The sequence below is a fragment of the Procambarus clarkii genome, chromosome 30 (assembly GCF_040958095.1).
Source record: "Procambarus clarkii isolate CNS0578487 chromosome 30, FALCON_Pclarkii_2.0, whole genome shotgun sequence".
Taxonomy (NCBI): Eukaryota; Metazoa; Arthropoda; class Malacostraca; order Decapoda; family Cambaridae; genus Procambarus; species Procambarus clarkii.
The window spans coordinates 13,693,374-13,713,991 of record NC_091179.1 but is presented as its reverse complement, the minus strand read 5'-3'; the positions used below and the strand labels follow the sequence as shown (position 1 = coordinate 13,713,991).

Here is a 20,618-nt window from a genome sequence, read left to right as displayed (position 1 = left end):
TTATTACCGTTTTTCCATCTTTGAATTTAAAAACAAATTCTGTAAGGGGTTATAAGGTGGTGGGTCACGGTGTGTGTACTCACCTAGTGGTGCTTGCGGGGGGTTGAGCTCTGGCTCATTGGTCCCGCCTCTCAACCGCCAATCAACTGATGTACAGATTCCTGAGCCTACTGGGCTCTATCATATCTACATTTGAAACTGTGTATGGAGTCAGCCTCCACCACATCACTGCCTAATGCATTCCATCCGTTAACTACTCTGACACTGAAAAAGTTCTTTCTAACATCCCTGTGGCTCATGTGGGTACTCAGTTTCCACCTGTGTCCAGTATGTTAACCTCTTCAACACCACGATACCTATCTTCTTGAGGGGCTAGCGGAGGAGAAGACGCAGGCGGTGATGGCGAAGGTTTTGGTGGATAGTGCTGGTGGATGGTGCTGGTGGATGGTGCTGGTGGATAGTGCTGGTGGATGAGGCTGGTGGCGACGGGGGTGAGTACCCCGCCCTCCTGAACGGCACTCTGGTAAAGGCTGCTCCGTCACCACCCAAGCGAGTGAATTACTCGTGGCAGGTGCACTCCCCAGCCATGGTAGAGCTGCCATGATCCACCTCAAGAACCATTGTTCCCTGTGTTGGAGCAGTTACAAACAGTTAGGGATTAAAAGCATCTTAACATCTCGCTTGTTGGATTATTAAGATAGTTAATGCGTATACTCACCTATTTGTGCTTGCAGGGGTTGAGCTCTGGCTCTTTGGTCCCGCCTCTCAACTGTCAATCAACTGGTGTACAGGTTCCTGAGCCTATTGGGCTCTATCATATCTACACTTGAAACTGTGTATGGAGTCAGCCTCCACCACATCACTTCCTAATGCATTCCATTTATCAACCACTCTGACACTAAAAAAATTCATTCTAATCTCTGTGGGTCATTTGGGCACTCAGTTTCCACCGTGTGTGTGGCTGTGTAGGCCTATGTGTGCATGCGCGCCCCCGCGAGCTTGCAATTGATGAAGGCTGAGGAAATAGGCTTTAACAGCTTGTTCAAATAAGACTCCAGGAACGACGGGATCGTTTGGCTGATTTGCTGCACGAATGTCTCGTAATTTGGTACTTATATCACCCTAGAGTAAAGACCAAGTTTCAGGTCTGTGACAGCGATGGAAATACTACTATATTACTGTTTAAGGGTCGGAATTGGATGACACTAAACGTATTAATGTTTAGGACGAAGGAAAATAAGGGAAACTCAACCTTGTGTCAATATGTCCTAGGGACCAGAACTAATTGACAGTATTAATGTTCCGGCTGCGAGGGCAGTGTAAATACGACCATAAATCAATACGAACTAAGGAGCAAACTTCCACGGCTTAGTATTTGGAAACGCAGAAGACTGAGGTCCACCAGAGGTGACCAAAGGAAAAAAAGTGACCCCTGGGTTAAGGGTACATAAAACCCATTTTTACCTGGTCGGGTTTACGAGCAGGCTCGCCGAGGGCTGTATGACATCCTCTTGCTGCCTCTCCCTCGTACGTGTTGTTATAGATTCAGCTACTCGGAACAAGTTCCTAGTAGCACGGGCTATGGTGAGCCCGTAGTGGACTTGCCTGGCACAGGAGCGGGGCAAGTAGCACGGGCTATGGTGAGCCCGTAGTGGACTTACCTGGCACATGAGCGGGGCAAGTAGCACGGGCTATGGTGAGCCCGTAGTGGACTTGCCTGGCACAGGAGCGGGGCAAGTAGCACGGGCTATGGTGAGCCCGTAGTGCACTTACCTGGCACAGGAGCGGGGCAAGTAGCACGGGCTATGGTGAGCCCGTGGTGGACTTACCTGGCACAGGAGCGGTGCTTTGAGGCTCGTACGTGACAACCTCAAAAATAATAATAATTTTATTTACAAGAAGGTACAATGGGTCTGTGAGGTTACGTAAGATCGGTATTTTTACGTTCTTACAAAGCCAGTGACTCGTTACAGGCGCTCTGTAACCAGTCGTTTGCTCGTCGAGAAAAGAAAATTATGAAAAGGCGGTAAATCCGTGCGACGATAGCATTTGGAATATGATAGCTCTTGGATTATGAGGATGTAATGCCCACCGTCACTTGGGCCCTTCAGGGATCGAACGCCATCCTTGCAAGATGCAGGGCTGTCGCAGTAATGATCAGTCCAACTTGATGGGCAACACATGGGGGAAAACGTTTAATGATTTCAGAGTAAGACGTATATATGCAACCCGGCCTCGACTCAAGTCACGGGCTCACCATAGCCCGTGCTACTTGCCCCGCTCCTGTGCCAGGTAAGTTACGGGCTCTCCATAGCCCGTGCTACTTGGAACTTGTTCCGAATTGCTGAATCTATAACAACAACAACGACTCTAAGTCCATTCCATCCAGCGGTCGACCCCCCACAGACGCATTCATAAATTTTAACCTGCTGTTCATTCAAAACAAGAATTTTCTCAAATATAAATTAATATTATAATATAATGGCATATTGTGCATATATAGGCATAGGTTAGGTTAGGTTAGGTTAGGTTAGGTGTTTAGGTTTGGTTGGCGATTATTTGCATTTGTAGTACGTGGGTGAAGCATTTACAGCGTTGTGATTCGAACAAAACTCGTCTGTGAAGCTCTTGTTCCGGAGGTGTTCGAACGAAATCAGTTGTGAGTCGTGTGTAAACCGTTTTTCATTCATAAACAGGGGGTTTGGCGGGTGGATGGAATCACTTTTGGATCTTTGGAGGACGGGCTGATATATGGCAGCCCGTCCTCCAAACAAAGATCAAAAAGTGATTCCATGCACTCGCCAAACCCCCTGTTTATGAATGAAAAACGGTTTACACACGACTCACAACTGCTGACGTTCGAACATATCCGGAACAAGTGCTTCACTGACCAATTTTGTTCGAATCACAACGCTGTAAATGCTTCACCCACGTACTACAAATACAAATAATCGCCAACAGAACCTAAACACCTGACCTAACCTATCCTCTATATATGCACAATATGCTAATATATTATAATATTAATTTATACTTGAGAAAATTCCCGTTTTGAATGAACAGCAAGTTAAAATTTATGAATGCGTCTGTAGGGTCGACCGCTGGATGGAATGGACTCGAGGACGGGTTGTATTTGGACCAAGGTTAAAAGTCGTTGGTCGTGGCCTCCACTTGCCTAATGTTCATTGCGCTTCCACTGTCCCTCCACTGACTGGTCGGTAGGTTGTAGACTTCGCATTTGTACTCATTCTGGGTTAGAGATCTTCTCCAGTGTACGTCTCTCTTTTACTTCGTAAGGAAGGGAACGGCACGGCACGCAGTTACAGCCCCGCTCCTGTGACAGGTAAGTGCACTACGGGCTCACCATAGCCCGTGCTACTTGCCCCGCTCCTGTGACAGTTAAGTGCACTACGGGCTCACCATAGCCCGTGCTACTTGCCCCGCTCCTGTGCCAGTTAAGTGCACTACGGGCTCACCATAGCCCGTGCTACTGGCCTCCCGCTCCTGTGCCAGTTAAGTGCACTACGGGCTCACCATAGCCCGTGCTACTGGCCCCCCGCTCCTGTGCCAGTTAAGTGCACTACGGGCTCACCATAGCCCGTGCTACTTGCAACTTCTTGTTCCGAGTTGCTGAATCTAAAACAACAACAACAACAACATCTTAAGGAAGGAAACTGCAGCATACTCCACCTCCGCTCGGCCCCAAGACGACACCTCTGGCAGCATTCTCACTCATGTTTTGCTACACTTAACTGACAAAAATTGGAATTGACAAAACGATGTACCTCAGTCTGACTTACCTCTCGCATACGCAAAATATACTCCAACAACATATTTTCATTCGTGAACTTTAGATACTAAATACGTTTTCCAGTAAAGCTGTCCAAACAATTTGACCAACTTAGTCTGATCAAGTGATTGGGCATCTTTAATTAATATAGTCGTGGCTTTTCAAGGGAGGACTATAAGCATAGAATAGACTCAGCAGTGCAATCCTGGTCTGGTGTACACAATTGGTTATCTTCATGCAGGTCGGCGTTCAATCCCCGACTGTCCAAGTGGTTGGTCACCATTCGTTCCCCCCGTCCCATCCCAAATCCTTATCCTGACCCCCTTCCCAGTGCTATATAGTCGTAATGGCTTGGCGTTTTTCCCCTGATAATTCCCTCCCTTCCCTCCTTCCCCCCCCCCCCCCCCACTCCCTCCTTCTATCCCCCCCCCCCCCTGCTTCTGTTGGACTCTTCCCGCTTAATCTACAATTCCATTAAGGTCTTCCAAGTCTCCTTCCTGTATTTATCACAAGACACTTACCCTGATTAAACTTCCTACGAGTAAGTCACTTATCTTTCCCAGAGACAAGATCCTCTTTAAGAGTCAAGATTCCCGGGCTGTGTGTAGGCTCGCAACCTTCTTTAGAATTAATTATTGGTTGACCAGACCACACACTAGAAGTTGAAGGGACGACGACGTTTCGGTCCGTCCTGGACCATTCTCAAGTCGATTAATTATTGGTGTTAGTTTTGTATCGACATTCTGATGCATGGCAATATTTCCTATGTTCTGGTCACGGATATAAACCCCAAACACAAATTATAGGTGTGTGTGTGTGCGTGTGCGTGTGCGTGTGCGTGTGTGTGTGTTTGTGTGTGTGTGCAAACGTGTGCGTGTGCTCTCTCCTTTCTGTGCTTTGGACGGTCGAGCTTCAATCAACTGGTAAATGTATATCGCTTCACTTAATTGTGTATTCTGCTCTCGCGTGTGTATATCAATAAATTTCCATTATTTTATAAGAGTCGAAACAGTACGGTTTTTACATAACCAAAATCATATATATACGAACACAAACCTATTGGTGCTAATTAGTCAGATAAAACACACATTTTCAACGCATCTATTGTCCCACAAAAGTGATACGCTTTCCACAGCGTACACATCTGTATGTGTTAGGAGGAGCGTGTATAGGCGCAGGTGTGTGTGTTACTGCATATGTGTCCTCGCTGATACAAATTTTGATGGACAAGACCATTTTAAAGATCAACTCGAATGACGTCTTTCGACAGTTCATCTTCCGTTGATTGGGGGGTTGAGTTAATGTTTCCTGGTGCTTGGCGGCGGGTCTCCTGTTGGAGGCTCTGATGGAGAGAAGCTCTTGCCTCACTCTTCACACTTCCCGGAAATGCAATCTGTGAATAATAGGCAGAGACTGGTATTGTCGCGGACTCCCTCTCTCTCTCTCTCTCTCTCTCTCTCTCTCTCTCTCTCTCCCTCTCCCCTGTCCCCCTCTCTCACCTCTCTCTTCCGCTCCCTCCATTAGCACTGAACTTGTTAAGTCTCTCGTCGACAGCTGTAAGTGGTGATAACTTTTGAGCGGCGACAGCTATATCTCTTTCCAATACGACTATTTTTATGTGGTGATCCACCAGGTTGTGGAGTGTGTGGAGGCCTCACCTGCCTGGGGATCCACTGTACCCGTCTCGCTTGGTGCTTGACACTCCAGCAGTCGGTCTCCATGTGTTATTAGGTGATGTGTGAGGCTCCATGTGTTATCAGGGTATGTGTCCACGATATCCAATAGTGCTTGGGCAGGTTCCTCCCTTGGGCAGAGGCAGCCCTTGACATTTCTGGCTCCTTAGGGGGTGCCATATTGACAGCCCTCAGTCACTCATTCACTGCCTCTCACCCTCATTCACTGCCTCTCACCCTCATTCACTGCCTCTCACCCTCATTCACTGCCTCTCACTCATCGCAGTATTAACCACTCGGGCACAACCCAACTTCTCTAGCATCGACCAGGTGAGCTGTAGGTCTGAAGTTTCCCTGTAGTAGATGATGGTAATGTTGACTTGATTTGCTGTCAAGTCTATGGTACAGTCAGGGTGCTGGTGGGCCGGTTGGTAGCGTCCTGTAGGGCCGGTTGGCAGCGTCCTGGAGGGCCGGTTGGCAGCGTCCTGGAGGGCCGGTTGGCAGCGTCCTGGAGGGCCGGTTGGCAGCGTCCTGGAGGGCCGGTTGGCAGCGTCCTGTAGGGCCGGTTGGCAGCGTCCTGGAGGGCCGGTTGGCAGCGTCCTGTAGGGCCGGTTGGCAGCGTCCTGGAGGGCCGGTTGGCAGCGTCCTGGAGGGCCGGTTGGCAGCGTCCTGGAGGGCCGGTTGGCAGCGTCCTGGAGGGCCGGTTGGCAGCGTCCTGGAGGGCCGGTTGGCAGCGTCCTGGAGGGCCGGTTGGCAGCGTCCTGGAGGGCCGGTTGGCAGCGTCCTGGAGGGCCGGTTGGCAGCGTCCTGGAGGGCCGGTTGGCAGTGACCTGGAGGGCCGGTTGGCAGAGTCGTATAATGAATGAAAGAGTGAAGTATGAAGGATATAATGAATGAACAAGGGATTAGTTTCTCATAAATCACTAATCCCTCTTCACTGATTCTCAATTTTTATCTTTGTCCTTATATGTGTCTCCTCAATTGTGCTTGCGAGGGTTGAGCTCCGGTTCTCTGGTCCCGCCTCCTATCTGTTAATCAACTGGTGTACAGGTTCCTGAGCTTATTGGGCTGAATCATATCTACGTTTGAAATTGTGTGTGAAGTCGGTCGGTCGAGCGGACAGCACGCTGGACTTGTGATCCTGTGGTGCCGGGTTCGATCCCGGGCGCCAGAGAGAAATAATGGGCAGAGTTTCTTTCACCCTGTGCCCCCTGTTACCTAGCAGTAAAATAGGTACCTGGGTGTTAGTCAGCTGTCATGGGCTGCTTCCTGGGGGTGGAGGCCTGGTCAAGGACCGGGCCGCGGGGACACTAAAGCCCCGAAATCATCTCCACCACATCATCCCAGGGGGGAAATTAACAGGGGGAAAAGGGGCCAAGCCATTACGAGTATATAGCCCTTGGAAAGGGGTCAGGATAAGGATTTGGGATGGGACGGGGGAAAGGAATGGTGCCCAGCCACTTCGACGGTCGGGGATTGAACGCTGACCTGCATGCTGCAAAGCCGTCGGTCTACCGTCACTGCATTTCATTTGTTAATTACTCTGACACATAAAATTCTTCCTAATTTCTATGTGGCTCATTTGGGTACTAGGTTTCCACCTGTTCCTTTGTGGGTTCGCCACCTGTGCAAAATAGCCTGTCTTTATCTACCCCCTATTAATTCCCCTGGGAATTTTATATATGGTGATCATATCACCCTAACCCTTCTGTCTTCAAGCGACGTGAGGTTCAATTCGCGTAGCCTTAGCTCGTACCTCATATCTCGTAGTTCTGTTGGCATACCGTCGACTTTCTTCTCATTCTTATTAACTTCATGTGGACTCCACGCTGGAGCCGCAGACCCTAGGGTGGGTCTGACATACGTGGTATAGAGCGATCTGAATGATTCCGTACTCAAATTTCTAAAGGCATTTCTTATGTTTGCCAGCCTCGCATATGCCGATGATGGTAGAGCCTTTTGATGTGGGCTTCAAGGAGAGAGGTTTGGTGCGAAATCAACACTCCTAGATGCTTTTGTCTGTTGGTTTTATGAAGGATTTCATCTATCATTTGGTAGCGAGTATCAGGCCTCCTGTTCCTTAGGCCTAGTTTCATGTTTTTTTTTCCATTTGAATTATAAACTCTAGTAACCTGTGTGTGTGTGTGTGTGTGTGTGTACTCACCTAGTTGTGTTTGCGGGGGTTGAGCTCTGGCTCTTTGGTCCCGCCTCTCAACCGTGTGTGTGTGTGTGTGTGTGTGTGTGTGTGTGTGTGTGTGTGTGTGTGTGTGTGTGTGTGTGTGTGTGTGTGTGTGTGTGTGTAATTATACAAAATTTCACATACAATTTCATTATTACTTGAATACAGTTGCAATAGGAGTAATTTATCATTAAACAGTTGTGATGAGTGAAGTAATTATAAGGAGAAAGCGGCAAATTAGAATGACTATTTACCACGATGAGTGAGACTCACGATGAGTGAGACTCACGATGAGTGAGTCTCATCAGAGTTGGGATGCGAGGGGCAGACAGACAGTAATATCTCATTATCCCACTTTGAAATAAATAACAGCAATGACAACAGCAACAAGATCAGTGTTTCAGTATGACTGCTATACGGAGTAGCAGCTGCGTGAGTACATTATTTGATGAGTACATGGTGAGTGAGCGTGGGTGAGTACATGGTGAGCTGAGGTATATAGACTCCTGAGAGATTGCTGGAGCCACAGGGATGGGAACTGCACAGTTAATATGAGTTTTTGTGTATTTTTCCCATGGAGAATTTTCACGGTTAATGACACATGTGTTGAAAATACTCCTGTGGATAAAAACTGAGCGGACGTCAGGAGTGGAGTGAGGATAGAGGTGTGGAGGTTGGGGGGAGAGAATAGGACGAGGAAGTGGAGGATAGGGGGGAGAGGAAGAGGTGGTGGAGAGAATCATAGGGAGAGGTGGGGGATATGGGGAGAATTGGATGGATAGATTCTGTGTGGATTCAGTTGGTTAGGCTTGCATGACTGTCTGGATAGGTAGGGACGGCTGCATGGTTGACTGGAAGCGTGGATGGTTGACTTGTGCGGTTGAAAGGATGGGTAGTTGGGTTGCTGGCTGGGTGGGCGGGTGTGTGGATGACCGGGTGGGTGTGTGTGTGTGTGGATGGCCGGGCGGGTGTGTATGTGATGGCCGGGCGGGTGTGTGTGTGGATGGCCGGGCGGGTGTGTGTGTGGATGGCCGGGCGGGTGTGTGTGTGTGATGGCCGGGCGGGTGTGTGTGTGGTTGGCCGGGCGGGTGTGTGTGTGGTTGGCCGGGCGGGTGTGTGTGGTTGGCCGGGCGGGTGTGTGTGTGTGGGTGGCCGGGCGGGTGTGTGTGGGTGGCCGGGCGGGTGTGTGTGTGTGGGTGGCCGGGCGGGTGTGTCTGTGTGTGTGTGGGTGGCTGGGCGGGTGTGTGTGTGGATGGCCGGGCGGGTGTGTGCGTGAAAAAAATAGCTTGGAGGACTGTGGCTTCCCCCTGGACACAGCGAGGGGAGCTGGCTGGTGTACACGGACGCCCTCAGTACGCTCCGAGCCGCCGCTGCACGCGCGTGTACTGCACCCCGTGAGCCGCAGAGAGTGTGTGTGTGTGTGTGTGTGTGTGCGCGATGGCCGGTCGCTGGCTATGCCTTACCTGTGCAACATTCGCGTGTCTCGTCGCCTACAGCTAGCCAACAGTGCATGGACCCCGACAAAGGATCTCTTGTGACATCGAACTCAAGTGTAGACATCGAACTCACACACCCGATAATGAATTTAACCGTTTAATGTGTCCACGAAGTCCTGAGCCACGTCTGGAACGGCAGATATTCGGTTCGTTACTGTTCGTGTGTGGTGCTTGCGCGGGCCTCCGCCGAAGGCATGTTTTTTGTTTCTAAGTTGGTGCAGTAATGTTAGTAGGGGGGGAAGGGTGGGTGGGAGTGACGTCATGAAGGCTGCAGTGGGCCTATCAACTGACGTCATCAAACACCCCCCCCCCCTTGTCTGATACGAAAAGGGCCGATATCCCCGGTCGGTCGCTCGGTGGGTGCCGGGGCTTGCCCGCCCTCTCGGTCCTGTGTGCTCGACTCTCAGTCTAGTGCAGCGCCGGCTGGTGAGCGGTGGTGCTGCTTCTGTCTTGTGCTGTGTCGTGCTGTGCTCTGCTGTGCTCTCTGCCCCCGTCCACTCCCACTGCATCTACATGTGCGGCGAGGCCTGTGCTAGGCGTTCTGCGTAACTATAGTCGGCAACAGTGAGCTTAGACTTCGATAGTGAACATTGAACACAGATGCACAGGCACATCCCCCGTTTCAGATTGAACCTACCCCTCAAGTGAGGAGAGAAAGACATTTTTGAGGGGACACTTGAGGGGACGATGGTGAACACTTAGACATGAAAGGAAACGCCGGCTGGAGGAGACGGTTGTGACACGACACCGGCACCATACTGCCCAACCGTTCCCCTCTTCTCACATATTTATAGAGCTGGCAGTTGTTCCCCCGTAATCACTTCTTCTCACGAGTGTGTGTGTGATAGTATGGTGTCATGGGAGCTGTCGTACGCCCATCAGGTGTTTTGTATTGTGTTGAAGGCGGTCAAGTTATGGTGTGTTGAGCAGGTTAGTGTGGGCGTTGGGGAGGGGAAAGGGGGGGGGGCAGGGGTCTTGTCCCAGACACTAGCGCCGGCACTATCTTCACTACACTACACCTGCTTCACTAGCTTCTCTATCTCACACTGGCTTCCAGCTCTCATCATGTTGGAGATGGAGGCAGATGAGGGGGGAGATTTTGTCCAATAGTAGGACACCGGTATCGATTCGTTTCTGTCTGGATGTGAAAAATCAATAAGAGAGAGAGAGAGAGAGAGAGAGAGAGAGGGAGAGAGAGCGGGGAGAGAGGTGGCGGGGTCGGGCGGCCACACCTCTCACAGCCAAGCTCCTCTACTGGTTCTTTAGTGCCAGTTTTATCTTTTTCATCGCCTTCACTATTGACTGCACTGCGGGCTTGGACTTGAGACCACTCACACGCCGAGTGCCAACCACTATGGACCGCCGACCATCGCTCTCACAGCACAAACATCGCGTGATCACCTCCTGTGGAAATATGTATTGTACTGTGTGTGTTCGGCGTATCTTAGACGAGTAGGGCAGCGCCGTGACCTTGTGGCTAGTGAAAGATCCGACAATCGCTATGCGCTCTGTAATGAGGATGGTTGAAAGGTCTTTGCGTGACAGCCTGACTCTGTAATTACCCTTGCTGTTCATGGGCAAGGGGGGAGAGGTATGACCCCCTCCGAGGAGGGGGGGGTCTGGTCGTTCCGTTATGCACTCTCGTTTCTCTTCTTGGGGGTAGTTGAGATGTATTATGTGGAGAGATGTTCTCCCGGCGTCACCGTCATCCGGTGATGGCCGCGTGGTCTTCGGTAACTGAATGCAGTACAGTTCCAGTCTTCGGTAACTGAATGCAGTACAGTTCCAGTCTTCGGTAACTGAATGCAGTACAGTTCCAGTCTTCGGTAACTGAATGCAGTACAGTTCCAGTCTTCGGTAACTGAGTGCAGTACAGTTCCAGTCTTCGGTAACTGAATGCAGTACAGTTCCAGTCTTCGGTAACTGAATGCAGTACAGTTCCAGTCTTCGGTAACTGAATGCAGTACAGTTCCAGTCTTCGGTAACTGAATGCAATACAGTTCCAGTCTTCAGTAACTGAATGCAGTACAGTTCCAGTCTTCAGTAACTGAATGCAGTACAGTTCCAGTCTTCAGTAACTGAATGCAGTACAGTTCCAGTCTTCAGTAACTGAATGCAGTACAGTTCCAGTCTTCAGTAACTGAATGCAGTACAGTTCCAGTCTTCAGTAACTGAATGCAGTACAGTTCCAGTCTTCAGTAACTGAATGCAGTACAGCTCCAGTCTTCGGTGATTTCCTTCTGGAACTACAGTGTCCTTTCGTATTCACTCTGATTTCGTATTCTGATTCTCATTTATTTCACATACTCTTCAGGTGTCGCATGGGTGTGTAAGGGCCCACGGCGGTGACCTCTCACGGCCGCTCTCTCCGTCTAATGGAGCTCCAGTAATGGTTTTAATCTCATTCGAAGAGCTTATAGTGTACCAGTTTAGCGTTGTAGTCACTGGTGATGGGTTTATCACCGATTTGAAACTGCCAGTTTTGTAATACAAACGAACTGAACATGGATCCTTTTTTGAGATTTTTTTTTTTTGGGGGGGGGACAAAATCTACTCTGGTGGCGCAGAGTGAAAAATAGTCCAAATTAAGTTTTGGCTCACCCATTGTCTGGGACAAGAGCTCAGTTAGGCTTATCGAAGTCTCCCCCCCCCCCATCCCACGCCCTTTGAAGTCGAGCTATTCTATAGTCTATTTATATTTCCAAAGAAGTCTATTTCCAAAGGAGTCTATTTCCAAAGGAGTTGACAGACATAATTAGACTATCCTTGTTTGTTCTTTAGGAAACGTGACCTCCTTTTATAGTTTGTTTTAGTGTTGTAAATTGTCGGAGTAAGGTGAGACAAAAGAGTTAATATTTAGGTTGGAGGTCACGCGATTGTCTGCTGCTGTCAAGAAAAGGTGATGGGGGGGGGAGGGAGCGTGGAGTTTTAGAGGTTGTCAAGTGGTGGGGAAGGCGTGGAGTTGGGGGGGAGGGGTTGTCAAGTAATGGGGAAGGCGTGGAGTTGGGGGGGAGGGGTTGTCAAGTGGTGGGGAAGGCGTGGAGTTGGGGGGGAGGGGTTGTCAAGTGGTGGGAAAGGCGTGGAGTGGGGGGGAGGGAGATTCTGGGGGAAGAAGAGATTTAGCGTTGGGGGGGGGGGGGAAGGGAGGGTGTGTTCCTCGGTCGTTAACCTTGCGGCCTGTTTTTAAAGGGACTCTACACGACGCCTTGAAGATGCTTGCCTGTAGCTTGTCCTACGGGCTCACCATAGCCCGTGCTACTTGGAACTTTTTGTTCCAGGTAGCGAATCTTTAACAACAACAACAACAACTGTAGCTTGTCTTAGCCAGCTACACTCTGGTCTGAACCGTCTTCGTGGCGTAGTGGTAAGACACTCGCCTGGCGTTCCGCGAGCGCTTTGTCCTGGGTTCGTATCCTGGCCGGGGAGGATTTACTGGGCGCCAATCCTTAACTGTAGCCTCTGTTTAACTCAACAGTAAAATGTGTACTTAGGTTGTAAAAACGATTCTTCGCGGGGGTCGTATTCCAGGGAACATAGGATTAAGGACTTGCCCGAAACGCTACGCGTACTAGTGGCTGTACAAGAATGTAACAACTCTTGTATATATAAATAGAAAAGTACTTCTCCCCGGGGCCTTCGGTAAAGGGAGTATTTACAACAAACTAATTGCACTATCCCACTTGTAATGTACATGATCTCAAACACCACGGTGATTCGCCCCTGTCTAGGTCAAACCACTTGGACTGGACGGTAGAGCAACGGTCCCGCTTCATGCAGGTCGGCGTTCAATCCCTCGACCGTCCAAGTGGTTGGACAACATTCCTTTCCCCACGTCCCATCCTAAACCCTTATCCTGACACCCTTACAAGTGCTATATAGTCGTAATGGCTTGGCGCTTTCCCCAGATAGTTCTCCTCTCTCTCTCTCTCTCTCTCTCTCTCTCTCTCTCTCTCTCTCTCTCTCTCTCTCTCTCTCTCTCTCTCTCTCTCTCTCTCTCTCTCTCTCTCTCTATCTCTATCTCTCTCCCTGTACTCACCTGTTTGTACTCACCTATTTGTGCTTGCGGGGGTTGAGCTCTGGCTCTTTAGTCCCGCCTCTCAACTGCCAATCAACTGGTCTATAGCCTATTGTGCCCAAAGTGGTTCTGTCGCAGCTATACACCCTCCCTGACACCTCCCACACAAAATACTACACCAAAACTCACAACAGTGGAGAGATGCTGTGGTCTGGCCCCACAATTTAGAGCAGAGAATTACATTAATAATTACATGCCTTTCACTACGTGCTGAGGAGAGAGAGAGAGAGAGAGAGAGAGAGAGAGAGAGAGAGAGAGAGAGAGAGAGAGAGAGAGAGAGAGGGAGAGGGAGAGAGGGAAAGAGGGAGAGAGTCCTGCCCCACATGGGAAGTCATGTCCTCTTGTTAATATGGCTGTCATCCCGTTTCCCTGTTTTGCGACAAGCCGTTCAGGAAATTCCATCTGACTGAGGGATGTGAAGACACTGGCTGGCCCCTGGTTGATAGCAGGGGTCGATAGAAGGCTGATTGAGAGTTGGGGCGTCGCCTGCGATTATGGGTCAGGCTAAGAGCCCCTTGTTACGGCATGATGTTTACATGCTCGACAGTGATCCTGTCAACAGGCTACGTTGTGTATGAACAAATCCACAAGGGCCGTGACGAGGATTCGAACCTGCGTCAGAGGGCATTGTGTACGTTGTGTATATTTGCTAGGCTCCCGACCGTGGTTGCAAGGCTAGGCTCCCGACCGTGGTTGCAAGGCTAGGCTCCCGACCGTGGTTGCAAGGCTAGGCTCCCGACCGTGGTTGCAAGGCTAGGCTCCCGACCGTGGTTGCAATGCCAGGCTCCCGACCGTGGTTGCAAGGCTAGGCTCCCGACCGTGGTTGCAAGGCTAGGCTCCAGACCGTGGTTGCAAATGCCAGGCTCCAGACCGTGGTTGCAATGCTAGGCTCCAGACCGTGGTTGCAATGCTAGGCTCCAGACCGTGGTTGCAAATGCCAGGCTCCAGACCGTGGTTGCAATGCTAGGCTCCAGACCGTGGTTGCAATGCCAGGCTCCAGACTGTGGTTGCAATGCCAGGCTCCAGACCGTGGTTACAATGTCAGGCTCCAGACCGTGGTTACAATGCCAGGCTCCAGACCGTGGTTGCAATGTCAGGCTCCAGACCGTGGTTGCAATGTCAGGCTCCAGACCGTGGTTGCAATGTCAGGCTCCAGACCGTGGTTACAATGCCAGGCTCCAGACTGTGGTTGCAATGTCAGGCTCCAGACCGTGGTTACAATGCTAGGCTTTAGACCGTGGTTGCAATGCTAGGCTCCCGACCGTGGTTGCAAGGCTAGGCTCCAGACCGTGGTTGCAAATGCCAGGCTCCAGACCGTGGTTGCAATGCTAGGCTCCAGACCGTGGTTGCAATGCTAGGCTCCAGACCGTGGTTGCAAATGCCAGGCTCCAGACCGTGGTTGCAATGCTAGGCTCCAGACCGTGGTTGCAATGCTAGGCTCCAGACCGTGGTTACAATGCCAGGCTCCAGACCGTGGTTGCAATGCTAGGCTCCAGACCGTGGTTGCAATGCCAGGCTCCAGACCGTGGTTGCAATGTCAGGCTCCAGACCGTGGTTGCAATGTCAGGCTCCAGACCGTGGTTGCAATGTCAGGCTCCAGACCGTGGTTACAATGCCAGGCTCCAGACTGTGGTTGCAATGTCAGGCTCCAGACCGTGGTTACAATGCTAGGCTTTAGACCGTGGTTGCAATGCTAGGCTCCAGACCGTGGTTGCAATGTCAGGCTCCAGACGGTGGTTACGATGCTAGGCTTTAGACCGTGGTTGCAATGCTAGGCTCCAGACCGTGGTTGCAATGCCAGGCTCCAGACCGTGGTTGCAAATGCCAGGCTCCAGACCGTGGTTGCAATGCTAGGCTCCAGACCGTGGTTGCAATGCTAGGCTCCAGACCGTGGTTACAATGCTAGGCTCCAGACCGTGGTTGCAATGCTAGGCTCCAGACCGTGGTTGCAATGCCAGGCTCCAGACCGTGGTTGCAATGTCAGGCTCCAGACCGTGGTTACAATGCTAGGCTCTAGACCGTGGTTGCAAATGCCAGGCTCCATACCGTGGTTGCAATGCCAGGCTCCAGACCGTGGTTGCAAATGCCAGGCTCCAGACCGTGGTTGCAATGCCAGGCTCCAGACCGTGGTTGCAATGTCAGGCTCCAGACCGTGGTTGCAAATGCCAGGCTCCAGACCGTGGTTGCAATGCTAGGCTCCAGACCGTGGTTGCAATGCTAGGCTTTAGACCGTGGTTGCAAATGCCAGGCTCCAGACCGTGGTTGCAATGCTAGGCTCCAGACCGTGGTTGCAATGCTAGTCTCCAGACCGTGGTTGCAATGCTAGGCTCCAGACCGTGGTTGCAATGCTAGGCTCTAGACCGTGGTTGCAATGCTAGGCTCCAGACCGTGGTTGCAATGCTAGGCTCCAGACCGTGGTTGCAATGCTAGGCTCTAGACCGTGGTTGCAATGCTAGGCTCTAGACCGTAGTTGCAATGCTAGTCTCCAGACCGTGGTTGCAATGCTAGGCTCCAGACCGTGGTTGCAATGCTAGGCTCCAGACCGTGGTTGCAATGCTAGGCTTTAGACCGTGGTTGCAATGCCAGGCTCTAGACCGTGGTTGCAATGCTAGGCTCTAGACCGTGGTTGCAATGCTAGGCTCTAGACCGTGGTTGCAATGCTAGGCTCTAGACCGTGGTTGCAATGCTAGGCTCTAGACCGTGGTTGCAATGCTAGGCTCCAGACCGTGGTTGCAATGCTAGTCTCCAGACCGTGGTTGCAATGCTAGGCCGTGGTTTAGATATTTTCTTATTCGAGTTTAAATACCATTTGCCCACCGTGTTTTAATTTTTTGTTGTGCTGTATAGATCCTAAGTTTGTAACTAGTTTAAGTGCGTGACTTCTTATTGGAGAGAGAGAGAGAGAGAGAGAGAGAGAGAGAGAGAGAGAGAGAGAGAGAGAGAGGTAGGTAGGTAGGGAGGTAGGGAGGTAGGTAGGTAGGGAGGTAGGGAGGGAGGTAGGTAGGGAGGTGGAGGGAGACCATTTTACCCACTGCTGATCAAGTAGTGTTTACCTTCTTCGTTTGACTGACTGGAACGGCCTTCGAAACCGCCCCGGTCCGCCTTAGAATTTATCCCGCGGCTTTTATATTCCGTAATCGCATCGCCGGAAGATGTGATTACCTGCAGATGTGTAATGGTCGTGCCTGGAGTTTACCTGGAGTCGGTTCCGAGGGTTGCACTCCTCAAGCCCAGCCTGGAGGCAGAGGAGCTTGTCTTGTAATATTAAAATAACAATAATGATCTAAAAGGTTGTTGCTTAAAGCAACCCGCAGGCCCGCATATCCGTTACCAAATGGTTGGTCCGGCGCGCCTTGCTGGTAAAATGCGCGTTAGTGCTTGTGTATCATTTTGAGTTGATGAATGTTGCTGTGTCTGGGGCCCTTGGTGAAGAAAAAGGCATGAGCGGGTTGCCCTGATGAATCAGGAGTTTGGATTCTAAGAATTCAGGTCCTTCCTTGGAAACACAAACCGTAACTGTCTCTATTTTCCGCTTGTTATAACTTGTAATAAAGTTGTTACAACTTGGCTTAACGTGTTTATGACGTATTAGAACGTTGTTACAACTTGCTATATTGGTTGTTATAACTGGTTAGGAGGGGTTAAAACTTGTTCGAACGTTGTACCAACGTCATAGTTTCGGTGTGTGTTTGGCGGGTTGGTTAAGTGAACATACGATCGGTCACATGCACACAAGATTGAGAGAGAGAGAGAGAGAGAGAGAGAGAGAGAGAGAGAGAGAGAGAGAGAGAGAGAGAGAGGGGGGGGGGGTATTACCGTGAGCGCCTCTGACGCATGTAAGCCCCTCAGAGAACTCTTGCTGGTAAATGTTGACCAGACCACACACACTAGAAGGTGAAGGGACGACGACGACGACGTTTCGGTCCGTCTTGGACCATTCTTAAGTCGATTGTGACTCATCGTCTGCTGGTAAATTGCTCTGGTTAAATTACTGTGATTTTCTGCAGCAGTTGACTTGTTAGGTTGTGTTTTTTTTGTCAGTTTTTGTAAGGTGATTCTCTTCATTTTGTGTTTTGCTTTGCGCTTCTGTTAACTTGAGTGAAATGCGATATATTGCCTAAGGCTCGCATTTTTTTTTATTTTATAGTAACTTGTATGGTATTGTAATTGGCAGGTTTATTTAAAACACACACACACACACACACACACACACACACACACACACACACACACACACACACACACACACACACACACATACACACACACACACACACACACACACACACACACACACACACACACACACACACACACACACACACACACACTCTCTCTCTCTCTCTCTCTCTCTCTCTCTCTCTCTCTCTCTCTCTCTCTCTCTCTCTCTCTCTCTCTCTCTCTCTCTCTCTCTCTCTCTCTCAAGAAAGAAAGAAAGAAAGAAAGAAAGAAAGAAAGAAAGAAAGAAAGAAAGAAAGAAAGAAAAATCAGCATTAGCCACACCCTCGCTACACACTGTCTTCACTGTAACCATCTTAACTATAAACCTACCCTTTTCCTCGACATTTCTTCTCCTTCACCACCTTCCCAACCTTTAACAAGCTTCTCTACTCTTCATCTCTTTCCCCCCTTCATCCGTGTAATCTTAGAGAGGCTGGAGACTTTTACTTAAAGAAACTGGAAATAAGTATAATTAACCATTTCATACAAATAGCAGAGGCAGCATTGGGCTCTATCCCAACCCCACCTATGACCATCCCCGGACAAAGACCAGTCATCCTGCAAAGTTTGGTGAAGCTAAGTTTGGCCCCAGCCTCGAACAGATAGGCTAACAGACATGTTGTTTTGTAGATATATATGTATATATATATATATATATATATATATATATATATATTATATATTATAGTGTAGTATTCTACCACATTCATTTATACAGTGCTAACCAATATATATACATTTTCTTCTGTTTCCCAAGGACAAGGTTAGAGATTTGATATAGTATAGTGTGGTTATTGAGCACTTAATATAGCCATGATTTTCGTCTTTTTTATATAATATATCTTGTGGTAAACATATTTTATTCATAGTGTTATCATCCTTCACGTCGACCTGTTTAAAATAGCTGCGATGTTCCCAAGTTCTTCAACATTAATGTTTTCGTATATTTGAAGGCTAACTTATATATATATATATAAAGCCGGCGGGTCTTGTCGTGTTAGCTCGTGTTAAGTTGCTTTGTCGTTGAGGAGATTTATATGAATAATATTTTAGGGTTTTCTTCCTATTGGGGAGTGTTGTACATTCTGCTATGGCGGTGTGTTCACTCACAAGATGAGTGGCGCTGCCCAATAAACTCGCCCCTCGGGGCAAAATTAAATTAATTAAATATTTTAGCAAGAGGAGGATTACAGCCCGCCTTGAAGGGTGGACATGTTAGGTCACCGAGTGAGACAGAGTTTGAGACAGGCTTAAGACAGGCTTAAGACAGAGATTGTGCATTAACTGCCATGATAATTGTATCATTCGCAAACACCCCCTTCACCCTCTTGTGGGGCGGAATTAGGGCGGCTCGCACTATTCTGTGACCGCTGCCTCAAAGTTCTGTTCTGTTTTCAACGCACGTAGAGGGTATTATCCACTCATCTTAATCCCCGTCATTCATCTTCATCTATAACCACCTCGTGGTTCATCCATGTTACCATCTCACACTCACCCAACACCTCGCCACGCTTCTACCTGGATGAGGTTCCGGGAGATCATCTACTCCCCAAGCCTGGCTTGACTTGTAAGAGCTTGGTCCAACAGGCTGTTGCTTGGAGCGGCCCACAGGTCCACATATCCACTACAGCCCCGGTTCGTCCGGCACTTCTTGCAGGAAACTGTCCAGTTTTTCTTTGTTTCCACTTTTGTTCAGGCAATATTTGTTTTCATAGTTGCTGGGAGAATATTGAACAACCGTGGACCTCTGATGTTCATACAGTGTTCTCTGGTTGCGTCTATGGCGCATCTGTTCTTCATTGGCTCTATTCTGCATTTTCTTCCATATCGTTCATTCCAGTATGTTATTTTACTGTGCAAATTTGGGAATCTGGCTCTCTAGTACCTTCCATGTATATATTATTTGATACCTCTCTCGTCTCCTTTCCAGAGAGTACATTCTGAGAGCTTTGAGACGATCCCAATAGTTTAGGTGCTTTATCGTGTCTGTCTGTGCCGTATATGTTCTCTATATTCCCTCTATTTCATCAATCTCTCCCGCTCTGAAGGGGGAAGTGAGTATGGAGCAGTACTCAAGACTGGACAGCACAAGTGATTTGAATAATATGAGCATTGTGATGGGATCCGAGGTTTCACCCCCCACCCCCTTCCCAAACTTCCCCCCCCCCACCTTCCACAGTGGTAGGGGGGGTTAGTGTGGACGGGGGACTTGTGGAAGTCCCCCGTCCACACTAACCCTCACCCATTCATCCTGACAGCCTACCTGTGACTGTCTGTCACACTGACATGGTTTGTGACACTGTCCTTGACGTGGTTGAGGGCACCTCAAGGCCGGTGGGTGGTCGCAGTTGACAGGTGCTGAACTTTGCCGCCAAGTCCGTGGTCACCGTGAGTGTGCTCTGAATCACCCTCGATATGTCCGTGGTCACTGCTACAGTGTCCGTGGTCACTGGCATAGTGTCCGTGGTCACTGTCGCTCCGTCCGTGGTCAGAATTAGTAATTATGTTCTTAATTACTTGTTCAGTATTAAGTAATTATGTTCTTAATTACTTAAAATTAATCTGTCATCGTTGCCAGGACTTGTGCTTGTTGACTACAATAACTCTTGCGTGAGTGTGTGTGTGTGTGTGTGTGTGTGTGTGTGTGTGTGTGTGATTATTTTTGGTATATATGTCATCATTGTTTGTATATCTGTGATCACTGGCTGTACGTGTATGTCAATAATAAATGTTGATACGTCTGTAGGAAAGTATAGAAGTATACGACAATACTTGTCCTGGAACTGGAGCGACTAAGCTAAAAGGAAAATGCTGACAGAACTCAACCTCTCAACATTTGAAACAAGGAAGAAACAGTAGACGGTAAATATGATGATAACTTTCCATATATTGAGAGGAATTGGCAAAGTGGACAGAGACAGTGGTCCCTGGTAGGACCAGGGTAAATGATAATTTTTTTTGCAAATTTTGCCCCGAGGGGCAAGTTTATTTGGCAGTGCCACTCATCCTGTGAGTGGACACACCGCCATAGTGACAGTATTGGGCAGCGTCACTCATCCTGTGAGTGGACACACCGCCATAGCAGCGTGTACAACACTCCCCAATAGGAAGAAAACCCGCTGGGTTGTTCATCCTGTCACTTAATTGTACCCAGACACATCTGGGACTTGCTTAACTGTCTCAA

General features: G+C 49.3%; 1 protein-coding gene across 26 annotated transcripts in view; it reads left to right on the top strand.

The window, feature by feature from the left end:
* Positions 1-20,618, top strand: part of LOC123765573 (serine/arginine repetitive matrix protein 1) — a 779,721-nt gene that overhangs the window by 566,009 nt on the left and 193,094 nt on the right. Inside the window, exon 1 of one of the 26 annotated variants that reach the window (XM_069333906.1) lies at positions 8,981-9,036. The exons of 24 other annotated variants lie outside the window; for them this stretch is intronic. The gene's annotated coding sequence lies outside the window, so the exon portion shown is untranslated. Of the gene's footprint in view, positions 1-8,980; positions 9,037-20,618 lie in introns of those variants that run through there. One more of the 26 variants, XM_069333917.1, reaches the window with a different exon arrangement.